Below are 18,941 nucleotides of genomic sequence, written 5' to 3'. Positions count from 1 at the left end.
GCCAGTTTTGCTTCTTCACCATCTCTGGAACTCTGAATGTTTGATTTCACAGCTCTTCAAGTGTTATTTTAAAGCTGTTGACTGAAGACTGTGTTTAAACTCCTGCTGATGTCTTTCAATTTATTCAGTGTGTAAAATTCAAACTTTTCCTGGTTTTCTGTGACTAGTTCTTTAGCTCACTAGAGCCCAACAACCTAACCAAGCATACTCTAGAGGTCTTTGATAACTTCCTGAAGAATTTACATATCTGTGTGTCCATGTAAAAAAATTAAAAAATACATGTACACACCCACAAAATTTTCTGAGGTGAGAGAAATTCTCTCTCCTCCTGGAAGTCTGTTTTGTTGACTGAATTTTCAGACAGCACAATTTCTTTTCTAAACTGAGTATTAAATTCACTCTATTTTACAGAGCAAATAAAGCCCCTACCAGATGGCCAGCCAAGGCTATTACAGGCTGTCATTTCTTCCCACACCCACTTGTCCCTCCAGATTAGGGAATATGACTGAAAAGTTGCTTTTCCTCATGCACTTTTCTCTATTTCCATTGCCAGTGAGCAGATGATGCCTCGCAGATATCTCCAGCTCCTCCCCAAGCACTCTGCTGCCATTCCAAGGGGCTGCTTTGCTTTCCTGTGTCAGAGAAGGAAAAGAGAAGTTTTAAAGAGGTACACCTGCTCCCTGCCAAAGGGAGTGCAGCATATAAAATCTGGTTGGGACAGAACTTGAAGAAAAATCCAATTTATGTCCAAAAAAAAGGTGCTTTCCCCAGAGCCATCAGTAGAACATGTCCACATCCAACAGGAAGGCTTATGAGAGTAATCATTCACAAAATAGACACCCAGGTTCTTGTAACCAGACACAGGAATTTCTACAAACCAGGTGTTTGTTTCTTCACTTCCAGCTCCTTCCTTCTCCTCCTTTGCCTTGCAGGACACTGAGGCACAGCAGCTCTTCCAGCAGAGGCTGGGGGGAATGGATGTGACACTTCCAGAGGTGCAGGGATGCTCTGAGGCTGGGGGGAATGGATGTGACACTTCCAGAGGTGCAGGGATGCTCTGAGGCTGGGGGGAATGGATGTGACACTTCCAGAGGTGCAGGGATGCTCTGAGGCTAGGGGGAATGGATGTGACACCCCAAACTTTGCAGAACAGCTCTCTTGACCCATGGTTGCCTCTCCCCATCCAAGCAGCAAACTGACCCACACCCAGCTCTGGGGCTGTGCCAAGCTCAGTTAATTAGTGTTAAGTGGAGTGTGTGAAGGCAAACAGAAGCTGATTTGAGTGAGGATGTGTTTGCCATCAATTACAGAAATTTATTTCCAATCTGGTCAGGTTTGCCAGGACTGTGTTGTCAGGCAGGTGCTACAGATGCTGTCACCTTCTAACTTGTCTTTTCAGGGGCTGGCTTCACCTGGCTTTTTGTCTTTATGTGCACACAAAGCACAATAATTCATAAGAGTATAATTCAATCCTTCTTCTGCAAAGTGCCCCAAATGCTGTTTGTTAATTTGAGCACACACAGCAGGGCTCTGGGTCCTGGGGATGTTACAGCTGCTGCAATTGGAGTCTTGCCCCACAGAAAACACAAACACTGCTGTGCTTGAGCAAACATCAGCTGAGCAGCAGGGAGCAGTGCAGGGGAGCTCCTGAAGATGAAGGAATATTGTGGATATGAGTGGAAAAGGGAATTTTAACACCCACAGTGGACAAATATCTATTGCTCTTGTTCTGAGGATGCACAAACCTCCTGTCACAGGTGGAGTGGGAGCTTCAGACATAGTTCATTAAAGTGACTTTGTCCCATGGGATTTAAAGATGGAAAATCAGATACATTTATATAAAATTATTTATTATGACAAATGATTAGACAGAAGACCTTAATCAGAATTATTTACTACACAGTATAAAAGCTAAAACTACTCCTAGAGTAGGAGTAGAGACCAATAGGGGTGATAATCCCTGCTGTCCTCAGTTTGCTGCCTTGCTCCTGCTCCACCACTCAGTAATTCAGTATTTATTAATTAGGCAAGAGATGCCAAACTGCCCTCAGGTTCTTTCTCCTCCTTGTATTTACCTTTTCTCATTCAGAGCCAGTTTTAAGCTCCAAGGTACCGTGTGACTGTGATGGGTCAGTGAATGAGGAGCTCTAAATTTTCTAAATGAATGTTTTTCCTGTTGCAATTCCAACAGCCCTGCAATGATCCTGAAAACTGTTGTGGGGACATGGGGACAGTTTCACCTGGGGGCACAGCAAGGGCAGCTGTCAGCAAATGCTGAGCTCCAGAGGGCTCAGATGTGTGATTGATAAATTGAAAATAATTGAAATAAATTGAAATAATAAATAAATAAATAAATAGAATATATTATATTATATTATATTATATTATATTATATTATATTATATTATATTATATTATATTATATTATATTATATTATATTATATTATATTCATATTATATTATATGTTATATATATTATATATTATATGTTATAATTATATAATATATAATATATAATATATAATATATAATATGTAATATATAATATATATCTAATGTATATAATATTGTATAAGATAATAAATAATATATATTAAATAAATTAAAAATAATTTTAATGTTTGTTAATGTCTTTCTCTACACTGCAACCATTTACCTGTCATAGAGCTCACATAAATGAAGGATTAACAACCTTCAATTTGGCTTAAACTTAGATTTATGCTCTGAGGAACTGTCTTTGATCCCAAGAAACACAACAGTGTATTTAAACACAACTTATTTCACAGTAATTAGTCTGTTTTTCACTCTTCACTGCCTCCCCAGTTTTGTCCTGTATCTGCAGGTCACAGGGAAAGCAGGGTGATGGAGGAGCCAAACACAGCCCAGGCATCCAGCACATCCTGAACACTCCCAAAGTCCCTGGATTCTGGTACCCACTCTGCTTGAAATTCTCCATTAACAATTCCAGCTCCACCATTGCCCCTGCTCTGGTGTCTGTCCCACCCTCAGGGACCTGCAGGACATCATGCAAAGGTGTTTTGGTGACAAGTCCTTGCTCCTGGTCATGCTTTGTGACCTTTTGGTCAGATTTTAGCACAACCTCTGAGGCTGGAGCTCAGACTGTCTGTGAGGATGCTTGTGCACACAGCAGCTTCAGGACCTGGGCCTGAGACACAGAAAATGTCAGAATAAAAAGAAATATATTTTTTATTTTATTTTTTCTTTCCTTTCCACCTCCCCTTCCCCCACAACGTCACTTCTACAGCTAAAGTTCACAGTCAATGGAAAATGAAAAAGTTGGCATAATCAGGTTAGATGGGACTTCCACATGCTGACAGTGATTTTTTTCAGCATGAGAACTGAGTAGATGTATAAACACTTTCAGAATTAGCTTCCAAACACCAGATGGAAAAGTAATTGGAGTCAATGTAGAAATCTGTATTCCAAATCACTGATGTGTCTTTAATTCAGGGTTACAACAGGTATCTTTCATTTGCATTTTTTATCTCAGCTCTGATCTCTCTGGGCCTTATCATGCTCAGTGATGATGAATCATAAGCAGTGAAGGACATGGCTGAAACTCCCTTTCAAAATGTCATTTACAGGGCAAGCAATAAGGCAGAAGAAATGCTTTTTTTTGCTTATGAAATGAGTAAATTTACCTGAGAAAAGTGACAAATAAATGTGCCATTTCCCAGTGCCACTCTCAGAGTGACATTCCAGAACAGAACCATACTTTAAATTGAAAACAAAAATTACCTCTGCCAAGTAATACATAGTAAACAATGTGATTTTAATTACAGCTCATTAGCTTTTGTTTGCTGTGTCAGAAAGTGCCTAGGAGACAACAGCCTGCCCTGATGTTCATCAAACCCTTTGGATGGATTGCCACTTATTTTAATGGGCTAAAAAGGATCCCTTAAAAAGCCTGTCTATTAAAAATTTCAAGTATTATTTTTTAATTCCTTCAGTATCAAAAAGATTTCCTACTTGCATGTTTTTTGCAGACCCAAAAGGCTTGAGAACAATCCTAATGGGGCCACTGCTCTCTGAGTTTAGTGACAGGTACTGCAGAAGCAATTAAAACCTTGAAGTCTTGAGCAGCTGCAAGAAAATTCTGACTTTCTTTCTCGTGCAGAAGGTCACTAAAGTGAATTTGAGGCTGGTGTGATAGCACTGGATGGCTTCTAAGAACCTGACACAGAGTTAGGAGAGTTTGACAGGGTGTGTCAAATGATTTCTGTGCAGCTTGAAATACTCATTTCTGATTATTTTGGAAGAAAAGTGACACAAAAATATGGAAGTGCTTTCACAAAGTTATATAGTGAAATAAGCTTTAATAATTTAAGCTCATCCGTGCCATAAATACCAAGCAACTTCCAGTCTGGAATTTCTAACCCAGGAGAGGGAGGCCAACACTAGCTCAGCAGAAGATAAAACAAGTTGAAGAAAATGCTTTTGATCATAGTAGTGGCCTCTAAAGCTCTGAGGATGCTCAAAAAGATAACATCAGCTTTTAGGAACTGTTTGACTTCAAAGAAATTGCTGTCACAGAAAACTGAAAATTGATGATCCCATTTCTCTATCTTACCCAAGCAGGCAGTTCAGAGCTGCTGGTGCTGTAAAGGGAACAGCACTCCATAAAATCCTCAAGTAATATTCACAGCCTCCCAATAAAGGGGGGAAAAGTGAAATATTACCATGGCAACAGGAGAAGCCAGAATCTAGAAGACAAAAACCACTTTTACACAGGCTGCCCCTAATTCTGGGTCATCCTCAACTGAGAAAGGCCAGAGACTGCAGAAGGTTGCAACGAGCAGAGTTTTTTCCTCTTTCAAAGTTTTTCTCTTTCCTCTTTCTCCAGCTCCAGCTGATCATTCCTGGGTCTATCACAGTGAGCTGATGCTTCACCAGCCTTCAGGGCTTCTCATAATTATTTTTCTTTTGCCAATCCGTGAGCTTTTCCTTTCTTGTTCCTCTTAGTTCAGCAGTTGGGTTAAAGTTAAAAGGTCATGGTATAATCCATGATAGAAGAATGCAATAAAACCCAAAAAAAGAGAGAGTGCTTTCCATTCCAGAAAGAATTTGTTGGAATTTTACTCTTTGTTATTTATTCAGGGCTGCACTGTTTCTATGATTAGTGCTATATTTGGTATAAATTAATTCTAACTTTTGTCCAGCTAGTGCACTAAAATGTATTTGTATTGCAAGCTGCCAATGCAAAAAGGTACAACTTAAACCAGTCAATGTGTAGATTGGAAGGAAATTGATTCTTTTCTTCTCCCCTCATTTATCAGTGCTAAGTGATACTTATCAGTGCATCCTTCATTCAGAAGTATGAAAGATAATCTTATAGTTTTCAAAATAACTTCCAGGCCAGTTGAATCTGTGTCTTAAAGGATGTAAGCAAACAGGAAGGGATCAGAAAAGAGGAATTACAAAAGCCCAGGCTATTAAAGGGCTTTTTTAAAGGAAACAAAGCTTCTGTGAACATCACCCTCTTTTAGAACTTTAATTAGGTCTCTGTTCAAAGTATATCAAAGAACAGATGGCTTTCACAGTTATTAGGCAGCTTGGAACCCTCCAATATCAGTCAACCAGTTCTAACCAAGTTGGAACTTTCAGTTTTTTCCATAGAGAGGCCATCCATGCCCTCCCCTCCCAGTGCTCAGACATTTACAGAGGCCAGTATCAATCAGGACAGAATTCACTCTTGTTTTGAAAGTCAGTGTCAGATGTAGGACTTTGAAGCAAACTCTATCTGAAGCACAAATCCTTAAATCCAGGATCTTTTATTGGGCCCTGAATCTCATCCATGTGATGGAAGAAATCCCTGAAGAAACAACCAGGTTCAGAGAAAGGAGTTGCAGTTTGATTCTGCTTTTCCTTAATAAGTACAAGTTACATTGCTGAGCTACAGCAATGATCCTCTGGGTTTAATCCCTGTACTATCTATTAATTTAGCAGGAAGGTTCTGCTAAAATTTAATCACTGCCTGTGTTCCCTCAGGTGAACTTTTTTACTCCTTAATTCTTTACTGGGCTCTGAATTAAGTACTACAAAATAACAAACTCTCTCTTCCCTTCAAAATCCTGTAGAACGTAATGAAGTTCTCAATTCCAAACAACTTTTCCCAGCACTGATGAGAAATGGATGTGGCCAGAAACTGAAAAGGTTCAAGTCAAAGAAACAAAAAGAAGGGACCTTAAAGCCCACCCAGTGCCACCCCTGCCAGGGCAGGGACACCTCAAACTGTCCCAGGTGCTCCAAGCCCCATCCAACCCAGCCTTGGGCACTGCCAGGGATCCAGGGGCAGCCACAGCTGCTCTGGGCACCTGTGCCAGGGCCTGTCCACCCTCCCAGGGAACAATTCCTGCCCAAAATCCCATCTAAACCTACTCTAAAAGCAGATTATTTGTTCATTTTGGTTGGTTTTCCTGATAGGGGAATGGGAGCAGGTTTTGGATGAGGACTTGGACTTATAGAACCATGACTGCACTGTGATCCTGACACTCTCCACGATGTGGAGCCTCCCAACACCTCCAGAAACTCCCATATTCCAATGTGTTCATATTCTGGCCTTAAAACAGTCTCATATCTTAGCAGTGACAGGCAGCAATAATAAAGCTGCAGTTCTTCATGTGTGATTTGAAAATAACAAAAGAAATTGGATTTTTGACTGATTTCCCTGAAAAAAAAAAGAAATCTTGACTGCTTGGAAATATAACAGTATTCAGCTTTGGAACTATGCATTTATATAACTGTACAAAATCAGGCTTTTTATCCTTTAGAGGGAAATAGAAAAGAAAATACTGTGTTTTTCAATACTCATTAAAGGCAGTATTTAGGACTTGATCATCTAACATTTTTTGCTATAGTGATGTCACAATGATATATATCAATTCTTCAGTTTGTACCACTTACTTTTATCTCTTTTTTCCATAAGCTATGTATACTGCACCAACTTAGAGAGTGGATTTTTTTATATATGGAAATAGGAAAATTAACTTATACATATTTGTATTTTTTTGTCTTTAATCATCTGTCCTAGAAAAGCAATGACCAGGAATTTCTGTGAGCAAAATGTACCTTCCATTTAAAAATAAACCAAATGGTAGCAGCTGGCTTCAGGTAATAGCAATTCCTCCTTTTAACATCTAAATACTGCAGATGAGTATTTTCCATTCTGAGAACAGAGACCATTCTTAATTAAACACATGAAGCCCAGCTCCAGGTGAACACTGATGCTTTGGTGAAGTGGATTCTCTGCTTTTCTGCAGGCTTGCAGGGAAATGCTGATGTTTGGAATGAAAGGCTGCCATCAGACAGCTGAGTGCTGTCCCATACACCTGCTCTGCTGAGAAACATTCGACCAAGCTGCATTTGGAGGTCACTTCTTGCCTGAATTTTCTGTGTGTGTGGTTGGATGAGGTGCAGAGCTCCCTGGTGCTCCTGCACTCCTCGGTTCTGGTTTCAGTCACAGCAGGGCTGCACACAGGCAAGGCAGCCTTTCTTCCCTTTTTTCCTTCCCTCAGCTGCTGGCTGTGGCTGTGTCGATCTGTTCCTGCTGCTGGTGGGAGGGTTTGAGAAATGAGACTCAACAGGTGGTGGGATTGCTACTGGCAGCCCATTTATTATCATTAGCTGGTACAAGGAAAACACTGCTCAAGCAAAACATTTTTAAAAAGTAAAGTGAGTGATGGGCCTCTAATCACTGTTTTGGCATTATTTTTAATTTCAACAAAGCCTCGCAGGGACTATTCATCAAGTTCTTTCCCTGGAGGAATTTCTGTGTACATTCAGAATTTACAAAAATTTTACTGATATGGTATCTATCTACAACAAAAAAGAGGAGAGTGATCCCTTTGCTTCATTCCAAAGTACATCAAGAGGAAGGCAATCATTCCCACCGAGCTACATCAGACTGAGACCAAAGACACACAACAAACACATCAGTGTTCAGCACAGTGGAGTTCTACTGATGTTAACAAAAGACACTGATCCCTGGGAAATACTGCATAACAAGTTGAGCCCTAGATGAAAAAAAAAAAGTATTAAACCAGTCTTCTAGAACATTTTTTTTATCTGAATCCTGCTAAGACTGATTAGACAGATCTTTGAGTTCATTTTTCTTCTTTAAAGAAAGAGGAGCTGGCGTGTGGTCACTTTGCTGCTCTGACTTCAGCAGGATAAGCTGAAGGCAGATTCCTGGTGGGACACTGGCCCTGCCTGCTTTAATCAAGTGCTGTTCCTGTAATAATCCCTGCAATTCCAGCAGAGCAGGCAGCAGAAAAAAGCAACACAAAATGGTTTTGGAAAGGAGCCACCACTCCATAATTCTTCAGCTGAACCCCAACCCTCGCTGCTGTTCGGCAAAGTGCCAAAGTCACCTGTGAGTGCAGGCTGGAGAAGCAGCAGGATGTTCATTCCATGTCCTGAATCCACTGTGCCTGTGAATCCACAAACTTCTCCCCACTCCTGGGCTCGCTGGCATGCTGCTCTGCTTGGGTGCCAGCAGCAGAACCTGCAGGATGTGCTGAGCTTAGAGAGGATTTTGGAGTGTGAACTAAAATGAGCTATCACAAGTGTCAAGTGCATTGCCCACAAACATTCACTACAGCAATCCAGCAGCTCCCTAAATGTCTCCCCCAAGCTTTGGAGACACAGGGACATGTCAGCATAATTATCCAGGGTACTTTGCTGCCTCTGCTTCATTTTAACATTTTCTATGATGTTGTCTGGGCTTAGGGCAGGGTCCCTCTTTCTGATGTTTTGGGGCAATACAGTGTTTTTCATCAATACTTAAAATTTAACTGAAAGTCATAGCTCAGTGGAATAAGAGAGCTGCCCCAAATTGTTCCTAAATGATGAATCCTCATGTTTCATTCACAGTAACCTCATTCTTTACACCCAGGCTGAGCTTAAATGGAATCCCTGAGCTCAGGGCTGGGGGCAGAGGTCTCAGGCGAGGCTGTTTGGTGTCACTAAGGCTTTTTAGTGCCCTCAGAATGGTGACAGAACCGGGCCAGGCCCTTGGGTGGTGCAATCCCAGGTGTTTAGGAGTGATGGAGGCTTCAGCATTTTTAACTACCCTCCATTGCCTCGATCTGTTCTTTGCAGGGGGAGAAAGGCAGAGGGAAGGGAGAAGAGGCTGAGACAGGCTCTGCATGTCCCCAGCAAAGTGTCTGCAGGTGTCAGAGAGCACTGGTGGGAATCAGGGATGCACTCACGAGTTACAGAAAGGGCAGGAGCAACCAAAAGAGAGAAGTGAAGCTGATCTGGGTTATATTTTTTGATCTTTCTGCTTTCACATCATTGAGTCACAGCTGCAGCTTATAGAGGTCCCATGCACTTCCCCCTGAAGCCCCAGGGTAGCTTTGCTAATGGTTCATAAGGGAAAATGCTGATAAACCGTGCCAGGAAAAGGAAAATGGAAATCCCTTTCTTACCTCTTAAGATTGGTTATGAAAAAATCTTCATTAGCTCTAAAAATTTCATAGCACGATGAAAAGCAGTACAGTGCTGCATGGTTTTTACAGAATCACAGGATTTTAGGGAGCACAGTGGCTCACCTGGTCCTCCCTGCTCAAGCAGGGATGTCCCAGAGCACAGGGCACAGGATTGTGTCCAGAGGGCTCTGGAACAACAAATCCAGTGAGGGAGATTCCACACGTCTCTGGTCACTACACAAGGAAAAAGTTCTTCCTTGTGTTCAGGTGGAATTTCCTGGGCTTCATTTTCTGCCCATTGCCTCTTCATGGTGTTAACAGCAAAGAAAATAATATTTTAAAATATTAATATTAATAATATTTATATTAATGATAGTAATAATAATAATTTGTATTAAAAAAGGCTGCTGGTAGCAAAGTCATATTTAATGATTTTGCAAAGACCACTCACAGCAATTTTATTTACTGTCTTGTTTGGCTACAGAGCTTGCAGGAAAACTAAGCTATTCTACACTAGAATAGCTCAAATTTTAGCAGAGTAATGTCAAGAAAGAGGATGGTGGCTGCTGGCACAGGTCCATCCCATTTGTACAGACACAAACACTTACAGAAAACTCCCTCAGCAGGTCAGATCACCAAGAGTAACAGGGTTCATCCTGCCCTTGGCTGGAAGTGCCACGGTGCTGTTTGGAAGCAGAGCTGCTGCTCCTGTAGAACCAGTGAAACTCAAAAATAAGTTTTGGCTGAACTTCTTGCCAGAGCTTTACTTATAAAGGATCCTGAAGGTGCTGTAAAACAGCCTTATTCTTTCTTATGGAGAAAAATTGCCTTTAAGAGTTTAGACTGTCAGTTCTGACACGCGGATAGACGAGTTTATAGTTCTCTGATTCAGCTGGACTGGAGAGAAAACATCATCCCATGCTGACTGCTAATAGGAGAAGGTGTACTTGTCTCATCAGTGTAAATGTACTGGGGCAACAATTTTCTTTTCTAAACAGTTTAAGGATTTTATTCTAATTATTTTGTTATATTTTAATGAGGCATTTTGAATTAAGTTAAATTATAATGTATGTTGAGTTTGCTCTTAATTAGATCACTTCCATCTATTTTATATAAATGTTTTGGTTGTAATTTTATACTTTCTGCAAGAACACATTGCAACCATTACTTCTTATGAGATAATAGAGATGTCATAATTTCATGTTCTGCATTAGATATAAATGGAGCTGTCATGCAATATTCCATTTCTGACAAGAAACCAATAAACCAAGAGAAGAAAGAAGGTAGAAAAACATAGAAAAAAAAAATTCAAATGAAGCTGTGATTGATGGCCATATAACTGAGCTAGGACCCCCATGAATAATGTTAGTTACACAACATGCCAAAAGACAGAGTTTCCAAAGGGAAATTTTGTGATTAGCTGTAAATTGTAATCAGGAAGGACCAGAATAGTTCCGAGAATTAAATGCTGCTAAGCACAGAAATGAAGAAAATGGAAAACCATTCTCATGTTAAACAGGGCTTTGTTTTTCTTGGCATCATATTTTGTGACAGCTGTCCTGCCTATAAAGTATTGATTTGGGGGATTTTTTAAATTGACAGCTGAAAAATCTTATTAAAACAAAGCCCAACTTGTGCTGCTGATAGAATTCCATGTTATTAAATCTGAAAGAACTTTTTAAAATCTGATTTTCTCTTCAGCAATTTACCACTCACACATTAAATGTCTTGGGCAATAAAAACATCTGTCATTATTTTGCTTTCTGGAATGTCATGTTTTAACAGGGGTTTGTAATATGTGAAGTGCTCAGAGAGGTTTGTAGGCAAAACCATTCCTTTCATTTCAACAAAATGAAAATACAAGAAAATAATTTAATCAATATTTGATCCTACAGAATGAACTTTGCCTTCTCACAAAAATATAAGTTATCTGACAACATTAATAGATACAACTGAAGTGCCTGGGAGAGAAAACTTCTGAAATTTGGTATTCAAGTCTGACATGACAGAATAATTAACACAGGCCATCCAGGCTGGTAGAATTCCAGTCTGTAATTCTTTCCTTATTACTTAGAGTTAAAACTAAAGGAAGAAAAAAATCATCAGCATTTGGTTTCATGTCTTGCACACAAATTCTCTTACACAAGGTCAACATTGCATGTATTGTTCTCCTATGGATTGTCTGCACTTGCTGATAATTCATTCATTTTCTGGCTCATCAACTCTTCCTTCCAAGAGATTAAATGGCCTTTGTGTCTCCTCAAGAAATATGAGAGCCTGATTGCACAGGGATGACAAGAAGGATGAATGGATTGAATTTTGACATGGCTCCTTCCTTTGCTTCTCTTATTTCTCTGCTTTTTGGGAAAAAATGATCTGCTGCCAGTGCAGGAAAAGCAGGACAGATCCACTGGGAAATTTTGCTTCCCAAAAAACAACTTAGGCCAGATGAAATTTCCCTGTGAAGAAATCTTTCTGGACAGGAGGGTGCTGCTATCTGTGGGGGACTGGCACTAACAGGAGTCTCTCACACCTATTCATTTTTCTCTGGAAAAATTCTTGCTAATGGTCTTTCCTTCCCATGTCAAAGAAGAAATTTTAATTCATTTCCATGGCTCTGTTCCCATGTTCCTGAATAAAAACATGAATGAAGCCCCCCTCTGAAGCATGGCTTCTCAGGAAAAGTCTTTGTGAGCATAATCAATTTATGCTGCAAGACAAATTATTGTCTCGGAGCAAGATAAAGGTATTAACATTTCATTCTACCTCCTTTACTCTTGTATCTGGCTATTTAATGCAAATAAACACTTATATTCCCCTTTACATCTTGGATCTTAAGAGGAAGGACCCATCATGGTTATTTTCACTTTCAAGTAGGACTTTTGGTGTGGCTGAGCATTGTTGTAAACTGCCTTTGCAGAGGTGTGGACTGAACTGGCCATGGAGAGAAGGGCAGGAGGTTGTGAGCAGGGCTTGCTCTCCAAAAACATGTCAAGCCAGACCTAAATCCCACTGCAGCACTAAAAAACTCCCATTCTCTTTCATCTGGCTTTCCATTTCTGATATGATTAATCCTCATTTTATATAGTACTTCCCACATTCGATACTGGGCATGAAAAACAGCTGATTAGTTTCTGCTCAAGCACCCTCAAAAAGATAAAATTAAAACAAGTTCTGCAGTGTACATATATATATATATATGTGTGTGTGTGTGTGTGTGTGTGTGTGTGTGTGTGTGTGTGTAATGGCAAATACCAACAGAGCTCCTAAAAGCCATCATTCCCCTGCAGGAGGAAATATCAAGGCTTCTCTGTCACAGTGCAGGGCAGGACCTGGTCTGTGTTTGAGCAGAATTCACATCAGGCTGTGTTTAAACCTGATCAGCTGCTGTTTTTGCAGGACATGAACACACCATGGACATGAGAGCACCAAGGGCTCTGTTGTGCAGCACAGGCTATCTCATGGGCACCATCCCTGCATGAGTAAAGGCATTGCCATTATTTCTAAGAAAGGTACTCAGAGTCATTCTCTCATATATATTAATAATGATACACTAATTGAATCATGAAGCTCATTGCTCAGAAGCAATGGATTCAGGGCTGATAGTAGTATTGTATAGTTTTGTATTTATAGTCTTGGATAGAATGCAAGTGAGAGTGTTGCCAAGATAAACTCAAGGTTTGCTTTTATTGCTGGCAGGCATTGTTAGAGCTGTAGTTCCGCAAAATACATCAGCACAAAGCTCAGCCCCAAGTCCTTAACTCACTGTGCTGAAGGTGAAGTCCTTAATAATCTGTACTGAAATTCCCTTATTAAAGAGAATTTAAGAAATTCCTTTCCCTCCTGAAGGAATTCTTTCTTGAAACTCAGCATGGAAAGGTAAAGATTGTGGAGTTCATTGTTATTTTAAAGTGCCCTCATGAGAGCAAGAAATGAGACATTTATTACCTTTGCATTGCAGGTTGCCACTGGCACACGAAGCTTACCACTGGATAATGGGCAAGGTTGGACAGGAACACATTTTATCCATAGCAAGCCCTTGCTAAAACATTGGCAGCATATTTTGGGGCCAGACATGGTCAGACACACTAAAACCTGCAGGGGACACAAAAGGAATTGCACCATTCCTGTTTGTCCTCAGACGTGCTGTGCGTGACTTCTGTGGTTTACCAGGCATCTAGAGCAAACTCTTTTCCCTCTATATTCCAATGGGATTTTCTGGTCACTCTCTTAGGTACCTAAAAAGACAATTCATCCAGAGAGCTGTGCTCTTCACATAGACCTTTTCTGCACAGCTCTGGAGTCAAGGGATTGTGGAGCTCTGTAACAAATCTTGGCAAGTGGCACAAATTCACTGTATTTGAAAGTTGGTGCATTCCTAAGGGAACTGCTTACAAAGATGACAAGCCATCTGTCCCTACTTCTGGTGTTTTCTCTGCTTCCACATCCATAAGTTAAGGTAGAAATAATGTTTTCAACTTAAAAGCCTAATTTGGGCTGTAAATTGTAGGTTTGTAATGATCAAATCAAGTTTAAGCCAGGCAGTGAATATTTTTACATTGCCCTTTCCTAGCAGGATTTTTTTCTTCTAGCACTGATGTCTTGCAGGTTACCACTCTGCTATTTGCATTTAATCCGGTATATTATCACATCACCCAGTCCAAGGTCTGGACTCCTGCTTGTTTCACCCAGATCCAGGATTATTTACAGGAACCATTCTGCTGCACTGGCTGCTCTCTCCCAGTGGATATCCTGTCACAATAGATGTGGGCAGTGTGAAAAAACAACATTGCAGAATCTTGCATTGATTAGCAAGGTGCTGCAAGGGTGCATTGGAGAGTCACATACAGGTGCATCTGGAATGAAGAGCAGTAGAAGGAAAATCTTATTTCCTCTGCAGACACACTGTGTGGGCAGAGCTGAGCCCTCCTGCAGGCTCTGAGCTCTCACAGCTGACTCTGACCAGCAGAAATGAGCCTGGACTCGATGCACCAGGCAAGGAAGGGCTTTTGGAATGAGGCATTTCCCTCATTCCTGGGATAAGCAGCCCAGCAGAGGCCTGGTCATGCTCCCATCAGGAGCATCCCAGGTACTGTGCCAGGTAAAAACCAGGAGCTGCTCAGCCACAGCAGGGCCCAGCTGCCAGCACAGACAAGTTTTCCACAAAAGGTTTTTCTGCTTTGCTCCCAAATCCATTCTTCACACAGTTTTTCTTAACAATTTCCAGCAATTTAAGGTTGTACAAACTTTTCCTTTCCATCCCCATCCTATCATCAGCTTCAATTTTAAATAAATTTGGTGAACTTCAAAATCCTGACCCCTGGCACTGAAAGCACAGGATGCCTCAAGCTTTCCTTAGGGCTGTGGCTGATAAAGCACCCAGTGTTAAGCTTATTGAATTTATGCCTGTTTTAAAGGAGTTTGTCCTTCCTACAAACTTCCAAAGTTTCACTGCTGGCCAAGCTCAAGCCCACAGTGTTTTTAGCCTACAGATTTTATTAATTTCTACTGAACTAATTCCTAACTGCTTTACCCTCAGTGCTTCCAGTACAACATCTGATATGATTAGCTAGGCCATTAATTATCTTGTACTTTAACTATGAACCTCCTGCTGAAATCCAAGGAAAGGTCAATGCATATCTGGAGAAAGTGATACCTAACAAGGTACATTTATCAGCAAATTAAGAAGCACACTGTGAGTTCAGCACACATAGACTGTCCAAAGGGTTTTTACTTCTGTACTAATGGTACTTGAGATTTTTTGCTAAGGATATTTGCTTGTAGTCAACAGGAGACTGCCTGGCTAAAAACCTCCCATGGACATTAGTGAACAAAAATCCTTTATACATTAACAATGACTCAGATTAAAGAATTGTTAATATTTATTAAGTAGTCCAGTCTGCCAGATACCAAATGACACCTGAGGAGCTGTGGTTGTAGACAATAAGTCTGTTACACGCTTTTAACTCAAATAATAAAAAGATATTTGTTGCCACATAAACCTCCCAAGGAACAGCCTGACAAGCACTTGCTTCCTGCAGTGCTGTTGGCCTAAGTTCCACATCCCCAAGCTGTCACCTCTGCTGTGGCTGAGAAGTTGTTTGGTTCACCAGAACCAGGAGCTGATGCAGAGGAAAAAGCCTTTTTTCTTTCTTCTGAACTACTTTTAACACAAGTCCAGGTCCCCAGGCGGCCTCACGCTGCACAGACATCCAAGCAAGCAGCTGAGTGATCAAAATAGGAAAAGAGGCTTGTAGGGTGATGTTACTACTCCAGATATGTCAAAACACCACCTGAGTGATTGCAGAATTAATTACTCAGTTCACATTAGAGTAAAAGGGGCCTGACACAAGCCCTTTGAACACTTTGAGATGCATTCACACCCCTGCCTGGAATCTTCTGTGTCTGTAGTCTGCTGCAGCTGGCATTTTGAACTTCATGCCATTTAAAAGAAAGGCAACAAGTCAAGGTCGTATTAAAAATATCTTGGAGACACATTAATAAAAGTCAAGTGTATTTCAGTTCAATACATCCTTGAGGGTTTATAACTTGTACAATTTCTCCTGGAGGAAGGGTTAAGCTTGGGATCTATTATCAAAACAAAGGACAAAAGGCTGAAGAAGCTGCCCACAGCCTGCACATGTATTTGGCACTTATTTCCTCTTCCAGTTTGTGAGTAATAAAACACCTGGGTGCACAGAGCAGTTTCACAAATGGCCGAGCTCAGGAGGACTTGGGAGCCAAACCCAGTTTATTGCAGCTCCTGCTTGGGCAGTTCCCTGTGCCTCCTGCTTCAGAGGTTACAGTGCTGAGGATCTCAGACTCTGCAAATCAAGCACCGAAGTTCCAGGAGGAATCCCTCTTCTGTCCTCAGGACTTTTCAAACAGGTGCCTCATTACATAAATACATAATTATACATATGCATTTGTAACTAATTGTTAATTCTATCTCAGTTTGTAGCATCTGTTAATAGCTCTTTTGATGCTGTTGTAAGTCACCACTGTGTTGTGTGTTATCTCCTGAGAGGATTTCACAAATCATTCAATATCAGATGTCACCACATCTCAATCAATAAACTTGTATCATGACCCTATTAACAAAGGGGCTGCCAGTGGCTGAAATCACATATATTTGTACAAAGGATGGCCTGAAAAGCAAAACTAATCTTGTTTATTGACAGAGCTCAGCTCTGAGAAAGAATGGTCCCTTAACAAATCATTTAGCCAAGATACTTTGCAGAAATACTGCCATCTTCATGAAGGACTTTCAGAGGTGATTTATTTCTGCTCTCCAGCTACAACTCCTGTTTTTCACTGTCAATATTTTTTCCTCATGGAGCTTCTACTGAGAAGGGGGGAAAACCAGAGAAAGTATTTGCCATGACAAAGCTGAGCTCCCCTTTTCCTGGTTATTTTATATGGGCAGAAATCAGAAACCTGCTTCTCCTTCAGATCTCTTCTCCAGCTCTCTTCCACACCACTTTAGACTCTCTCTGGTGGCTGCTAGAGCTAGACCTGATTATTTAGATATTCAGAGCTGTATTTTCTTAGTCCTTTATGCAGACAGCAAAGTGGGGACAGAACAATCATACCTGAACACCCAGCAATGCAGAGAACACCATGAACCCCTAAGTTACCAACAGATGAATAACCAAAATATTTCACAACACCCACAACAAACCTCAGCTCAGGAAAACCTGGCTTCTCACTACACGCAAGTGAGCTCCTGGTTTCTGAATAAACCCTGTCCTTCTCATGCACTCAGAGCAGTCTCAAACATTGCTTTGGTTGTATTCATGAGGCCATTTTAACAAGATTACATTAAAAGTTATTTGAACTGTTTTTTGGCAGAAAGTGAGCTGAGCTACAAGGTCATCTGCTCCATTTGTTCTCTCAGGCCTTTGTTCTCTATAACCATCTCTTAAATAGACACACTTCCCTTTTGATAGCCTGGATTTAGATAGATCTAAAGCTGGTTTATAGACATATAAAAGATGTTTCTTTTACAGCCTCCATATGTAAAGGAAGCCCAAGTCCTGCATTTTAGGAGCTGAAAGCACCACTCCTCCTGCACTTTGGGGAAATGCATTTTACCTTCAAGGGGGTGCATTAGCTGGGCTCCTCTGCTCTCCAAACAGCTCAGCCAAGTGCCCGAGCAAACCCCGTACTCGTGGCCACCTCTGCTCAGGTCACTGAAAATTTCCACTGTGGAAAAAAGACAAAACATTTTGGTCTTTGGGATCTGCAACCAGGGGCAGAGCAGTTTATGTTTTTCTGTCCACAGATCACTTTGCAGTTAGAAATAAAGCCTAAAAGAAGTGCTGGGTGATGGTTGTGCTGCTGGTCAGGGGGACCTCAGCAGGCTGGAGAAGTGGGGGCTGTCCAGCAGGAAAGCAGCTTTGCAGGGACAGCCCTGGGTCCTGGTGATTGTGGGTAACATCCACATTCCTGCTTTTCTTATCCCTGTTTGCATCACACAGCAAAAAAACACAAGGTTCACATATTCCTGTGTTTTCTGGTCAAACCCCACACGCCAAGGATGCTCCAACCCTGTTTGGATGCCCCAGATCCCAGCTCACTGCTGCAATGCCCATTTTTCCCTCAGCCTCCCTCCTGGCAGACACCCAAGAGCTGTGTGGTACCCAGAGCCCATCTTCTGCTCCCCCTCACCCCATTCCTGTCACCATGGGAAAATGGGAACTCTTTAGAGGACATCCCTGGTAAATCTGCACCTGGAGCAAATAAACACCCTCTCTGTGGCTCTGTGGAAATGCCCTGCAGGCTGCCTGTAATTGTATTTACACTGGTTCCATCAGCCTTTGGGAAGTTAATCCTGATTTACAGTTATGAAAATCGAGTCTAGAGCCAAGCTCAGAGTTCAAGAGTTGCTGTTAGAACAGTGTGGAAAAAAAACCCAGACTGCTCCTATTAAATCCAAGCAGTTGTCAAGTGATTCCATCATTTGGATTAAGCACATCTTTGCCAAGAGCACTGAAATGGGAACAGACATGTGAAATAATATTTCCCATTATTAAACAGAAATTAATGGGATTTTTTATTTCAACTCTGGGGAACACACCCTAATTCAAAGGGATGATTAAAAGTAATAGTCCATTAATACAGCTCTTTCCTAATCCTTACTCCTACTTGAATATCCAGTCTCCACCAGCAGTACCCTGGCGCTGATCATTTTGTAGGAAACATGAAATGTTGGATTTTATTCATGACATGTTAGAAAAAAAAAAAAATCACACGCAGGGAGAAATCAGGGACAATATTATTATGGAAACAGCATTTTAGACAGAGTTTGTAAAATGTTTGTCATATTGCAGACACAGAGTTATAAATATTAATTTAAAATTCATTGGGAAAGGACCAGGGCAACTCCAGCAGTTACTGAAAATTTTCTGTGCTATGCAAAGCATCTCCCAGAATAAGGAATTATTTATATAAGAATTATTTATATATAAGAATTATTTGACTATGCTATT

This window comes from Pseudopodoces humilis, chromosome 9, assembly GCF_049639895.1.
Source record: "Pseudopodoces humilis isolate 2021_Gansu_Grassland_sample_001 chromosome 9, ASM4963989v1, whole genome shotgun sequence".
Classification (NCBI taxonomy): Eukaryota; Metazoa; Chordata; class Aves; order Passeriformes; family Paridae; genus Pseudopodoces; species Pseudopodoces humilis.
This window is presented reverse-complemented; position numbering follows the sequence as displayed.